This window comes from Pezoporus occidentalis, unplaced genomic scaffold (assembly GCF_034315485.1).
Source record: "Pezoporus occidentalis ecotype Australia unplaced genomic scaffold, CSIRO_AGI_Poc_V1 ctg144, whole genome shotgun sequence".
NCBI lineage: Eukaryota > Metazoa > Chordata > Aves > Psittaciformes > Psittacidae > Pezoporus > Pezoporus occidentalis.
In genome coordinates, this window is record NW_026913252.1 from 1,568,052 (window position 1) to 1,582,263 (window position 14,212).

The following is a 14,212-nucleotide window of genomic DNA, read 5'->3' on the forward strand; positions in this document are numbered from 1 at the left end:
TTCTCACAAATTTTAGGAGCAGCTGATGCTCAGGATTGCCCCAGTCATGTAGAAGAGAGGCCTATAGCAATACCACTAAACCAGAGCTTGCTTAGCCGAGCAGGGTCAAGTTTTTTTTGTATGGTATCTTCCCTTCACTACTAAAGACTTTCTCCAGTGTCCTTCCCCTCTCTTCTTTCAGGCCCCTGTTGTTTACCATCCTCTTTTCTTTTCCAATCATCATAGAATCCCAGACTGGTTTGGGTTGGAAAGGACCTTAAGCTCATCCAGTTCCAACCCCCTGCCACGGGCAGGGACAACTTCCACTAGAGCAGGTTGTTCAAGGCCCTGTCCAACCTGGAGGATGCTCAGGGGCTGGAGCACCTCCTGTATTAAGACAGGCTGAGAACATTGGGGCTGTTCAGCCTGAGGAAGAGAAGCTGCATGGAGACCTCAGAGCAGCTTCCAGTGTCTGAAAAGGGTTACAAGGATCCTGGAGAGGGACTCTTCATCAGGGACTGTAGTGATAGAGCAAGGGGTGATGGGGTCAAACTGGAACAGGGAGATTTAGCTTAGATATAAGGAAGAAGTTGTTCCTGTGAGGGTGGTGAGGTGTTGGAACAAGCTGCCCAAGGAAGCTGGGAATGCTCCATCCTTGGCAGTGTTCAAAAACGGGGGGGAAATCCAAAATTCAAAATGTGCTTTTAATTTCATAGTGAAAATCTGCAGGTTGTCACCATTTCACATGACCATCAGTCACAGCTTACAACCAGCACTACTGCAGAAAACCTTTCAAAAGGAGCCACTATCTTTAAAAAGGGCTCTGAAGCCACTTCAGAGAACAGAAGCACTGGGTTGAAGGTAATAAGAGGAGAGGGCAGAAGATTATTAACCATGTGTAGTAATCCCACTGTAGGAAAGTATTCTTAATAGTTCTCCTTCTTTGATTCATCCTGTCATCTTCATCTTTATCCTCCTGCTGCAACACACCAATGCTGCTTTGCAATCAGCTAGTCAGCATGAAAATTCAGTAAAAAAGAAATCCCCAATCAATTAGGATGTCAGATCAGGAAATAATTCCCTACGCTACATCAATGAAGACCCATTCCTATCTTTTGTCAGTCACTGGATTGAAATAAAGAGGTAGCTGTGCACAAAGAAAGCTGTCATATCAAACAATACATCCTTCACTCGTTCGAGATATAAACACATTAAAATGTGGCAGGAGAAAGAGAGTCAATCAAACCTGTTTAATGCAATCAGCTAATTGGATAAATTACACTATGATAATAATGATTATCATTGTGGAGACATCCTGCTCAGTACTCGTGCTTGCTACGCAGCCTTCTCACTTGATTCCTTCTGCTAGAAAACACGGTGTAAAACATTTTGAAGGCCTGAAGGACCAAGCTTTGGTTGGGTGAAGGTTTCATCCATAAACCTGTACATAACCGAGGCTTCTGGAGCTAGGGTAATGAACTCAGTCAAAAGGGATTACAGGCACAATAAGTAAACACAGCTCTTCAAACCAGGTTCCAACCAATGACAGGGACCTGAAAAATCACTAGCTATGAATACACATTGCCATTCACACACACAGAATCCTTCCTATAACTTCATATTGCTAGAAAACATGTAGGCTGGAATAAATATTAACCAGCTTGCCACTAGCATATGGCAGGCACACAATCTGAGAAAACTCTTAACACTAAGTAAACATTCAATAATTAGTGTAACTCTACATTTATGGAATTGATATATTTGGTTCTAAGATTATAAAATTTAAAAAATTAAGGGAGTTTTACCAAACAATCTCTCTTCTTGACACAAGCCAAGTTCCAGATCTGTTTCATCATTGTGCTACTTCACATTCATTACACTAGACAGAAATCAATGCAGTATGAATGGCGTTGATCACCAACTCAGAGCATTGTTTTGAGTCTCAAAGTATGAAGAGCATGAAGATTTGGAGATATGAAACCCCGGGTTCACACTGTTCCTCAGGGGGGCAGCCAGAGCGCACAGCACCCACCTTGTCCTGCCCTCCAGCACCCGTTACTGCTCTCTCCCTCCAGTAACAGCCTGCAGTGGGGCATTACCAACAGGGTAAGGGCCCAGCCCAAGATTAAAACAAATTTCTACTGACTTATTTGCTTTGACGATAGAAGTGCAAGCAGTACAGCCATCAAAGGAAATTTAACATGAAATTGTAGTTTAGGGTCTGAATACAAGGAGAAATGCTGACCTCATTGGAAACGAAGAGGAAGCACCGGCTTTCTGCTCATATCCTGCATGCCCCCAACCATCCTAAAGGACTCTCTATCACAGCTCCACTGAGAATCAGGCATTTCCAAATTGTATACAGAGTCAAGCATAATAAGGAATAAAGTGGATCCAGTTGTGTTATTGGGCATCTTGGCTTTGTGATTGCTAAGATAAACTCAGACAAAAGCTTAACAGTCTGCAGAAAGACAAAAGGCCTCGTGAGACCTGATTTAAGATGAAGATTGATCAAGTAGCTTTTGTTAGGCATAAAAAAAAAAAGGGATTTCAAAAAGTAATAAAAATCACAAATATCCACTTCTTATATTCCCTTAAGAACCAGGAGGAGCAGCCAGCCAAGATCTCCCTATCAGATGGTTGGCACCAACCAACAGAAGCAGGGCTCATTTGCAATTTGATTTGTACAACATGGAGTTGAAATGAAGGGCAGTGAATTTCTGCACTACTATATTAAAAGCATCCAGCCTGGAATCTCATTTATTATCGTATTTTTTTAGTGTAAAGTCTTTTCAGTTACATTTAATATTTAACTAAAAAGTGAATAGCCTTAATGATGTTTACTGCTGTTGAAGATGTAGGAAAAGGGAAGCAGGTTCAGTGGTTAATTTAGCCAGTTTTACTTTCATGTCATTTTGGAAACATGTAGAAGCTCATGCTTGCCAAGGTATATGGTCTGGCAGCTTTGCAAGATGCAGTCTTTTAAAAGCAGAACTCTGGAGCACAGAAGAAGTTAATCCTGAAGGAAGCTATGCTATTTGGCTCCTGGAGATCCCTCAAGATGCAATGAGTGCCTTGTCTTTCCTGTGCCAGCATCAGAACCATCTTAAGACTCTGCTGTAAGAACAAATGACCAAGATGAATAGCATACACGTTAACACTGTGGCATATGGATACCATTATCCATGAAAAAGCTCATGTTTACGGTTGGATAGACAAAGGCCACATTAAAAATATGATGGTGCTCTAATGTAAAAAAGCGATTCGTCTTCATTTTCCTTCTTATTTAGAAGCTACTTGCTGCCATTGTGTTCAAGCAATACCACTTCGAATAAACACTTAGCAAAATCAGAAGTGAGCTTGTGATGTCTCTCCCTTTGCCTAGGAAAGACAACTGACAGAGGAATAAAAGCTCCATCTGACCTGGGTTTAACTCCAAAGTTCAACTTTATGTTGTTATTTGTCTTGCTTTCAAGCAATAAGTTGCATTATCTTCTTTAAAAGGTTCAAAATGGTCGGTATGTCAGCTGAAAACCGAGTGGAAAGGCTGCTGTGTCATTGCTGTACCATTTAACACTAGAAGCACCTTTTAGACAACTGCAATGTTTGTCAGAAATGGTCATGCCCTAAACAGTCCTTGTCTCTCAATAAACTGTTCAAACATCACTTAAGGCTTAAGATACAGATTCAATAACAATGCCTCTGATAAAGAGCACAAGAATAATTTCTTGTTCCTTCCTTCAGCCAGAAGAGACTTTGCTCCTCTTCCAGCCGCACATCAACTATAGCCTAATGTTAAGCCTAATCCTCTTGTCTCAGCTGTCCCCACAACCAGTATCTCTCAAGCTACTCTTTCCTTGGTGGTGGGTATTCTTTCAAATAGGTAAAACAAAGTTACAGATTAGGCAAGTAATACTTTGAAATACTTCAGGGTGGAAGGAGGAAATAGGCAGGGGAAGAATGGGAATAGACAAGGTTTCAACTACCCAAAAGAAACCCTTCTAAGTGCTTTGTGATTTCACTTCCATTGAAAGGGCTGTCCACATGAGCGGAAAGTCTTCCTAGGATAAGTTCGATTTCACAGAAAGCAAGAATGATCTCCTCAGCCTCTCTCCCATCCCTTAGTAGTAGGAGGCATTTGCAGGATGCTTCAGAGAAAGACAAACACTAAACCAACAAACAGCTGGGGAGTGGAAAATTCCTAAATTCCAAACTGTGCAACATGTGGTGTTTCAACAGCTTTTGGGAAAGCTTTTGCAAACATCAACAAGGCGCACAGCTCCCAGCGCTCTGCAAGAGAAATGTACCCAAATATTAAGGCCGCAGAGGTGACTTTGTCAACCAGCAGAAAACATGACAACAGCAAAGCAGGGAATGCGGGGGAAGTTGTTTGGAATTTTTATTATTGTCAACTACAGATAAAAACGCAGACAGAGCTCAGCATCTACTCCCACAGGAAAATTGCATCCAGCCTGGAAGTCTACTTAAAAAGAAAAACAACAAATAACAGAAAATGAGCAGGAAAAAATAAAAGCTTTTGAGCCAATTTCTCCATTCCCTATTTGGCACAAGACTGCAAGAAGGAAAGGAGAAGCTAAGCTTAAGGTATCTTTTCACCTTCTGTTCTCAGACTACCAGATCAGCAGAGAACAGAAGAGAGACTTGAGTTATTCCTACAAGCGTGTGGTTTAACCTCAACACCAAAAAGGCAGGTTTTGCTCCTCCATAATGTGTGGTGCACTGTTATGAACTGCAGAACCCCTCCAAGGAGCAGTCCAGGGAGCAAACACAGTACAAAAATAAGCCTTAGAAAAGTATTTTCCTGATTGAACTAGCTCAGTTTAGGATTACAATGGAGGAAGCGGGAATGCACAAAGGAGGGGCAGGAGAGGATGGAGGAGAGCTGTTCCTTTTGGTGCCAACAAGCCATTAGGTCACCTGGGATGCAGTGTCAGCGTGACCTATCCTCTGTGCTAATGACACTTCCTGTGATGCCAGAGGTCAGTGTACTTCTCCTCTACCCTGCCTCTCCCACACCTTATCCCTTAGGCACTCCTCACACAAAAATACACATCCTGTGCTCAAACACCAGCCCAGTTAATAAGGTGAAAAGCTTTTTTGTGTCTCCAAAACACTGTAAAGAGCAGAAGTGTCACAAAACACTGGAGTTATCATTCAAGGATTGATAGTGGTACTAGCACCACCCCTGTCCACACTCCCACATGCCCTTCCACCCACAGTGGATAATGCAAGGATTCCTAAGGCATCGCTATGAAACAATGCTGCACAGGGATAACTTTATAAAATGAAAAGAGGAAACTGAAGTGCAGATATTAGTCCTAATCCCCTCAAAGTTCTGACTCGAGGATCAGCTCCAGATCCACAAGTGACTATGTCAGCCCAACCAGGATAAGGAAGAAGAAACACCAGCACGGCACTGAGAATGTGGCCCTGGGGGCCACAACCTTGTTCACCCACTTTTTCTGCCAGCACCAGAACAGTTTTACTAGAGCAAATGTGGAGCAGCTTAAGATGGGCTTCATACACTTCCCAAAAAACTTCAGAATCCATGCAACTGACTTGAAGAGTACTTGCAATCCTCCCCTAGAACACATTTTCCTCAGTGCTTAAACTGCAGGTTGGCACAGGGACAAAAACAAGTGGAAACTGCACTCCTATTGTTTCAAAAGGGTAGGGGAAAACCTAAAAGGAATTTCAATTCTTCAGGGGCAATAACGTTCAAAGACAAGAGCAGCTTTCGGTATCAGGCCACCATCTGGGCTGTACCCAGGATTCCCATCTCAAAGTCATTGAACCTTGCAACGTTTTATCTTACAGCCCTCAAAGGCAGTAGCACATTGAGTATGATCCATTTTTTAAACATACAAAGCAAAGGAATTTATTTTCCATATGTTTGTCATATGTTTAGCTCAAGACCCATTGCCAGCTCTCAGTACAGCTGATATGCAGTGCATTCGTAGGGCCTGACCTTGGAAGAGTTTAGTCTTAACTGTGCACTTCTGCCTGTGTAATTTGTGCATGGTGACTACATGTGTTTGTATGCACTGAGCAATCATGCCTGAAAACTTCTATTTCCCAATCTAATATCCCATCAAAAAAGATATGCTGCACAACACAGCCAGAAAGGTATGTTAAACCCTTTTTATTCTTTTTTAAACAAGCACATCTGCACAACGAGTAAGGGCTATAGACACTATCTACAACTAAGAAAGGCCAAAACCAAAAAATGGTGAAGCTAATGAATAATGTTACAAATATACACACTACTTGCACACACATTAACATGGATTTTATCACTACAGTGTTTGAAACTTCTCCAATTAAACTTCCCTTTCCCCTTCCTTCCCTTTCCAAGCAAAAAATAAATAAATCTATTCGTTTCCATGGATTTATATAGTGTATGGAAACAAAGAATTCACATTTCCACTTTTAGATTGCTGAGTTTTTTAAGATGTGTTCTGACTACAAGCAGCCTTTCTAGAACTGAAGTTCTAGGGTTCTTTTAACCTAAATTCTTGAACTGAGGAATAATGGCACATTCAAACAAAAAGTAGCTGCTCAACAGATTTTTTTATTTTCCCCTAGAAAAATTCAACAAAATGCTTTCACTTTCTTCAACCTAAAAGGAAAAATTGAAATTCATCATAGGTACAGAAGAAAGCTGGGACACTTTCCAACAAATTTTAATAGTTACCTTCCCAATAGGCCATAAGGAGCAGTCTTGGTGCGAATGTCATTTCTAAGGTGTCTATATTGCACAACCAAAGCAGAACAAAAAAAACCCCAGGAACCTGGGCACAAAATTCTCCCTCCTCAGTCTGTGAGAACAGAGCAGAATGAGTGGAGGAATTCAGCTACAGGCTTGTGCGTAAGGAATGCAGGCAGTTAATCCATTCCTATCTCCTCTGCACCAGACTCCAGAACTCAGTTGTGGTTCTGCTGCATAGCCTTGGGCAAGTCACATCACCTGCCATTTCCCCAAACCTATTCCAATTTGGGGTTTGATTTTTCCATTTAGGTTGGAAGCTTTTCAAGTCAGGAACTGATGCCATGACTTGTGTGACCAGAGTTTACCACTAGCAAGGGCCAGCTCTCCACTACAGCCCAATTACTTGGGATGATGGTCAGGGTGAGACAAAGCCAGCAGCACACATGGCTATTGTCTGTGGATTTGACAATGAGGCTAAAGCCACTTCTATCCATCATGCTTTCAAATAATTACCTTTAACATGTGATGAGTGGGCACAGCCCAAAACATTTAACAATCTGAAAGAGCTAAAAGGTCCATGGAGAGTGCCAAATGATCCTGAGTAGCTAAAAACGCAAATCTCTGGACTTACCTCCCTCCATGGGTGGCTGGGAGCAGGAAGTAAGATTCTGACCATACACATTTGTTCAGAATTAGAGACATTTCAGTTTGAGATACTTGAGGGAAAATAACCTCTGCGCGGCATAAAGTTAACCCCCAAAAATAACATGCTTAACTCAAGCCTGCTCACTCATCCACGACCTTGGCAGCTGGGGTTCAAATGCAGTCACAAGCAGCAAACTGCTATCTGGAGTAGCCAGTGTCCCTTCACAAGAGCCAAGAACAAATGTCCTCCCATAAGTCTCTTAAGACTCCTTCTACTAACATCATCTTTCCTGTCACCGATTCTGGGCTCTCAGATTGGATGTTATTTCCCTATATAACAGGACAGCTTACAGTTCTAACCCTCATTAACATTCTCATACTGACAATAATGGATTTGTTTCTGCCCTGATGAAACCAGAATACTCAGGCCCTGCTCCAAAGGATTAAGAACATTAAAGCCCTACAGGCAACTCCTGCTAAGCCACGTCCTGTCTACTACTGCACTTCTCTCTAAGGCAGCTGGAGTGTAAGTGTCCCTTGTTAATCAGGTATTTTCTCTTTCATTTGCATGCGCTTCAAATTGCCATAGATGCCAACTCAGTACTATGGCTTCAGACACAATCTGCCACTACACATCCATACACCAATTGTTGCAACAAATCATCTTTATCCAGCATGAAGATGGACACTCTTATACTACGAGTATGTGCTTATACTACGAGCTCCCTGTGCAAGTTACTAATGATCAAAAGCAATTTCCTTCCTTCACGTTCACATCTCCATTTCCCATGCACTTTGACAAACAGTATCTAATACAAATGACATGGCTTTCAAAAGTTTCTGCTTTACCCCTGGGCAAAAACAATAAAGCTTTTATCAATCAATTTTCATTTAGGTTCTTTCTATTAAAAAGTCTTAAGATGCTATACTTAACACCAGGAACAACAGCAATGTACTTCAAGGTAAAACAACAGTATTACTCAAAAGAATGTGAATTGTACGTTCTGCAATTTGTGGAGGTAGATCACACTGATCAACTTTATTGGACATCACAGTGCATTGTGGGATTCATTTGTTTTTTCAAATACAAAGCAGAGGACATTACTCTGACTTGAAAGGATTTTATTTTGTATTAAATTGATAAAGTAGCAAATGCTATTTCTTACACATTTAACAAATGAGTATATATATATGAGTGTGTATATATATATATATATACTGAGCAGGACACAATGTCACAAACTTCCATTTTAATTTCCCTAGAGTGTAGCTAAGAAGGGGCAGATACCCCAAATTCCTAAACAAATTAGTAATGGTCAAATAGTCAAATTAGTAAAATTATATATAAGTACATATAACATATAGTCAATAGTCAAATTCTTATATTATAATATCATAAATACCATAATAATTATATTATTAGATCAATCGTCTGTGAGTTATCAACATTTTTACCCCAGATTGATTTAACAGCTTGACCTACTCTGAGCAAGCAGTGTAAACCCAGAGAAGTTCCTATGAAGTTCCTCTGGTTTTACATCAATGTGTTTGAAATCAGAAACTTGGCCTAAAATTCTAAGCAGCACGAAACAGCTGCCTATTGATGTCTGCATAGATTTGAAAGGCTGATGCAGCAGCGTTAGTGTATCGATTCCCCCCCCTCCATCCCTCCAGGAATTCGCAAGAAAAGAAATAGAAATGCAGTGTTTGATCCCTAATCTGAACAAACTTCAGGGCTTGCTTACAGTTTGGTACAGAAAAACAAAGCAAGGGAGATAAGGATGTACAGATTTCAGCTCGCACCAAGCAGTTACAAATGGACTGCACTGACCACAAAGAAGACAAGAGGCTCTTTCAAGTTAAAAGAAGAAAAGAAACATGGGTTGGAAATTATTTTCTTAGAGTGGAACATCTTGCTATGAGATGACTGGATACGGAGGATATCCAGTCACCGTTAGTGTGGGAGAAGAAGCCTTTACAAATGTGCTGTTTAAACACAAAAGCGATCTTATTAATGACTTCTTAATCAAACCTAAGGTCTCAATGGAATTATGGATTGCTTAGGTACCAATACGAGAGGCATCTAACACAGGTCTGGCTGAGCTTCTACTCAAGTAAACTGAAAGTCCCACTAATAACACATTAGATCAGGCCTGAAATAACCAAATCTGCTAAAAGAGAGGTTTGGATTTATAATTAATGTAGTTGCTGGTGTTAGGACCAAACTGACTGTAACTGAGGATGAATCTGGAACTGAAACAATTCCAGTGGAAACCAGCTTCCATGTTTCCCTCTATTTGAGCAAAAGCAGGTTCTTTTATATCCCAATTCAGATTTTCAAAACTAACTACCATGTTTTAAAGCTCACCTTGTCCCTCAAAACCTTGGCCATACTTTGGACTAATTATCTAGAGCCAAGGGCATTGAACTCCCAGCTTCCAGAACTGGCAGTGGGGCATTTCTAAGACTCTGCCCTGGAAATTATCTTGGGATGCAAGAACAGGTTAGGACCCCAGCATTTCTCCTTTACAGCACTTCAAGAAACAGAATGATAGTCTTCACCCTGGATTTTATACTTACACAGAAAAAAATTCAAGGGCTGAAAACTGCGGCCTAAAACTCCCAGTAGGAATCCCTACAGTGAGCCCGGGTCTGGTCTGGCCTCGATCCTCCAAGGAAATTTCCTCAGTCTTGTCCTTACCCCATCAGTCCAAAGTGAGGGTGAAGAAGCTTCATTTTTTAATAGAGGATGCAGTAAAAGGGTTGCAAATAAAAAACTTTGTTTCTGCTTCTATGAGCCCAGATAAATTAATTCCACAAATATAGGAGTCAGTAACACTCACCAGCCACAAATATCAGCCACCAAGATGAGGAAGCATCCCTCTTGTCCCTCTTCTCTAACCCTGCCCCACCCGTTCCTTTCTCTAGATGTGGTATTCACCAGTCCCATCCAGAACTTGTGCAACTCTCCAACACAAGAAAGCTGCCTCAGCAACGTTCAACTACCAGAACAACAGAGCCCCCTCAGGTCACCAGCTCAGCTTCCTTGTTATCGTTTCTCCATCTCATGGTCATTCATTACATACAATGCAACAACACGTAGAAGTGCCACGTGCTAGGTACTGCAAAATGAAGAGAACAGAAAATCTGCTTCCCAAAGAGACCACACCTTCATAGAATCACAGAGTCAACCAGGTTGGAAAAGACCTCGAAGATCATCAAGTCCAGCCATTCCCCAGCACTGCCAAGGCCACCACTAACTAAGCTGTGCTTAAACCACAACATGTCACTGAGGGCCTTGTCGACATGGTTTGTGAACACCTTTACAGCTCAACACACATGAAACTGTCCAGACAAGACCTTTTTTTTCAAGGTTTATGCCTCCATTCCTCTTTTATCACCCCAGTAAATTCCTGTTAATTATTTCTTTTAATAGAAATTAAAATACATAAAAATACTTAACATCATGTCCTTAGAAACCAACAGGTCTGCACTGCACCAGAATAAGTATGAAACTGGTATGTAGCCATTTAATTTGAAAGCGTTCTCTCATCACACACCCTGACTCCGTACTGGGAAGAGCACTTAACCTCAGTCAATGCCCACGGGAAGCAGACCAGCAGCTATTTGCTGACGTGAACACAGAATGATCAAAATATTTTCCTGCTCAGTTTTTAAATCTTGGTTCCTTAAGTCTACGCAGTGCTCTGCAGATGCCACCTCTGAGCATGACCCGCTATTTCCAGGCACAGCTCTGCCGTATTCCCCTAGGAGCACAACTCAAAACAGCCCATTCTAAGAGTCCTTTATGTGCAGATGCAGGCTGCAGAGAGGCGTTCGCTGAGGTTCAAGAGCAAGATGAGCTGAGTACGTATGCACAGCAGAGTGACAACTTCATCTTCAACTGGGAAGTGAAGCATTTCCACAATAAACATAATAAATACCAGTGACAGCAAGTATGTGCTAACTCCTTATTTTGATACTGACATGGGTGTGAAATGGTGCTTGCACCTGAATTTTGGGTGAGCTAGTTCACATTTCCATTGGATATTCACAACAGAAAAATACAATCATCAGACAACTCTTGTGGCATAACTGCACTTTCCAGCACAGCTCCCAGAGCTGCAAACATGGGTCAACACTGGAAATATTTCACATGGCACCTCACCAGTGTGGAAACAAATGCCAAGCATGATCTAGTGTCATCCAGATTAGCTCCTGCTGGTGCTTGGATCCCAGCAAATGTCACAGGAAAACCTTGCCAGGAAATAGCTTACCAAAGAGAGAAAAAAAAGAAGGAAAAAAAGAATCCTATTTCATCTTGACTGAGGGATTCCATTTCAGTCAGGAGGATCCTTCCCAGTGTGTCTGTCTGAGCACTGCTTGGGAAATACTTTTGGGAAATGAGATGAAACAGGCATAAACAAATACCGATTTACACATATGCAAGAAACCAAAAAGGCAACTGAGCACCCAAGAGTATGACAACAGCTCCAGCCCCCTGAGCCTAGTACTTCTCTTTAATATTTCTGATTCCATTCAAAATGTTCAAAGCTATTATTCACCTTTCAGAAAGGAGAATGTTAACACCTAGCAGCTTCAAAAGGCTTTGCCTTCCTTTTCTGGAGGAGGTTTAAACTCTGACTAACAGTGGTCTAGGATGGGAGGATACTTCATAGTGTCTACAAAAATGAGACAAGTTCCTGGAAATCTGACTTCCCAGAGCACAGTTTTCTCACTGCACCTTACCTAAAAGTCTTCCATCTTCAAGAAAAAAGTCCTCTATTTTAATCTGCTTTGTATTCTTTGAGATAGAGAGGTTTCCTCTCTCGGATCCAAAGGTTTGAACCGGTAGGGTTGCAGTGATCTTCAGCCAGTTTAACTCCTGGGCCCAACTGCTCTTATAAATGGCAGTGAACACCAAAAATGGGGCAGGAAGGTGTGGCTGGGGGTAAGAAGGATGGTAGGATTGACTTGTTTGATGGGAGCTGGGTATTAGAGCATCACACTTAGAAGTGGCACCTGAGCTAACCCCCCTGGTTTTCTTATCGCCTAGACTAACCAGCTGATTCTAAAGCAGTTCTCAAGAAGCAATACCCCCAGCATGACCATTTGTAGACTACAGCTTTCCAAAGGTACAACAGCAAGGAGCAATAGGTGTCTGCTCTAATTTCATGCACATGATTGAATTCCTTTCCCCACCGCAAAATATGGGAACTTCTGTTCTTTTTTTGGGAAGCCTATAAGCTGCCATGCTCTGGATTTCCTGCATGGGCAGGAAAACAAGAAACTCCCTTTCCTTTCTGAGTGAGATTGCTTGTAAAATGAGATTACTCCAAAAGAGAAATCATTAAATAATGCAGTACTCATTTAAATGACATGAATTGGTATCAGTGGGCCTTAGACTACACACATTTGGATTACTTTAATAGAGTTCTGGGTTTAAATCTACTGTACAGCTCATCAACCATAATAGACACTTTTCAAAGGTTTTTGGATGAAATTAGAACCTTTCTGTTGAGCCTGAGATACTATTTCTTTGAACCACCATAATGAATTCAAGCAAGTGGATGCTGTAACCCTTCCACCAGACTCTCCTCAGTGAAACCAGGAAAGAAACAAGTCTGGGACAATGTTATTTCCCTCCCTGTAGTGATGCTCAGTGCTCAGTGTGAATTGCTGCTGTCAGATGAGGCAGTGTTAACCAATAGGTGTTTTGAAGTAAAACTATCATAGCTTCTCCCAGTGATACCAAGAGTCCTGTGCAGAGCTTCCTGCACTACTGCTGGGTACGTACCACCATCCAGCAGCAACAGCATCAGTTAAGAGACTTGACAGTAGCACTGAACAGAGGACTGCTCACCCCTTTTCTCACCACAGCTAGAGCTGGGAGAAAACATGTGCACAACCTTGTGCCCAAAGGAAATAGGAGATGACCTTCCTGTGAAGTGGAAATGTTACATTTACCTAATATTAGATGTAATCTAAAATTAATCTGGGTTAGGAATTGAGTCCTTTGCTCTTATAGTAGTAAGACTGGGGAAAAAATAGTTAAAACCTAGTTTACTTATTATCTTTTCTGCTGTTTGTTTACTCCTGTATGCCAGATGGCTTGGAACATGAAAACAGATCCATGAGATGACACATAATCCTGCAAATACTCAGTGTCTGGACCTCCGGTGGAGCTTGCTAGAAGTCCCATGCACATGGTGCCTAAACGACTGCTTCATTTCTGTTTATAATCAGCTTCACTTTCTCATTCTCTCAAATTAACAAAGTATTGCCACATTCAGGCTGCAGACAAAGAACGTGTGTCCCACACTTAGGTCTATAAATCAGTTTTCTTTTTAATTAGCATCAGAAAACATGGTTTGCCCATTCCCCAAAAATGGCTCCATAAACCCACTTTGATTATCAAGCCTCTTGGTTTTGTTCCTTTTTAATGTTTACTATTCATCAAATTGTTTCTAAAGGTGATGTCCCCTTCCTGGCTCACCTGATCTTCTTCTGCCATGAATTAACTGATGGTGTTCAGTCTTTGGCATCACACTGATTTCTGTAGTGCTACACAGTGAAGCTACAAACACAAAGATACCAGCTGTACATTCCCCAGGAATGCCTACTACACAATGAACACACCTCCAGCACCACCAGGCAGTGAGTTCCTGCCTTCCCCTTCCCCTGACCATGGGCCTTTTCCACCTTCTCCAGGCAGGACCTCACCAGGGCTTTCCTGCAGCTCTCAGGAAAGCCGCACACAGCCACTGCCTCAGTTTGCTGCTACTGCTGCTCTGCTCCTGCCTTCCCTCTTTCACCTCACCCTTGCATTCTCAGTGCAGGATCTGAGCATGTACCTCT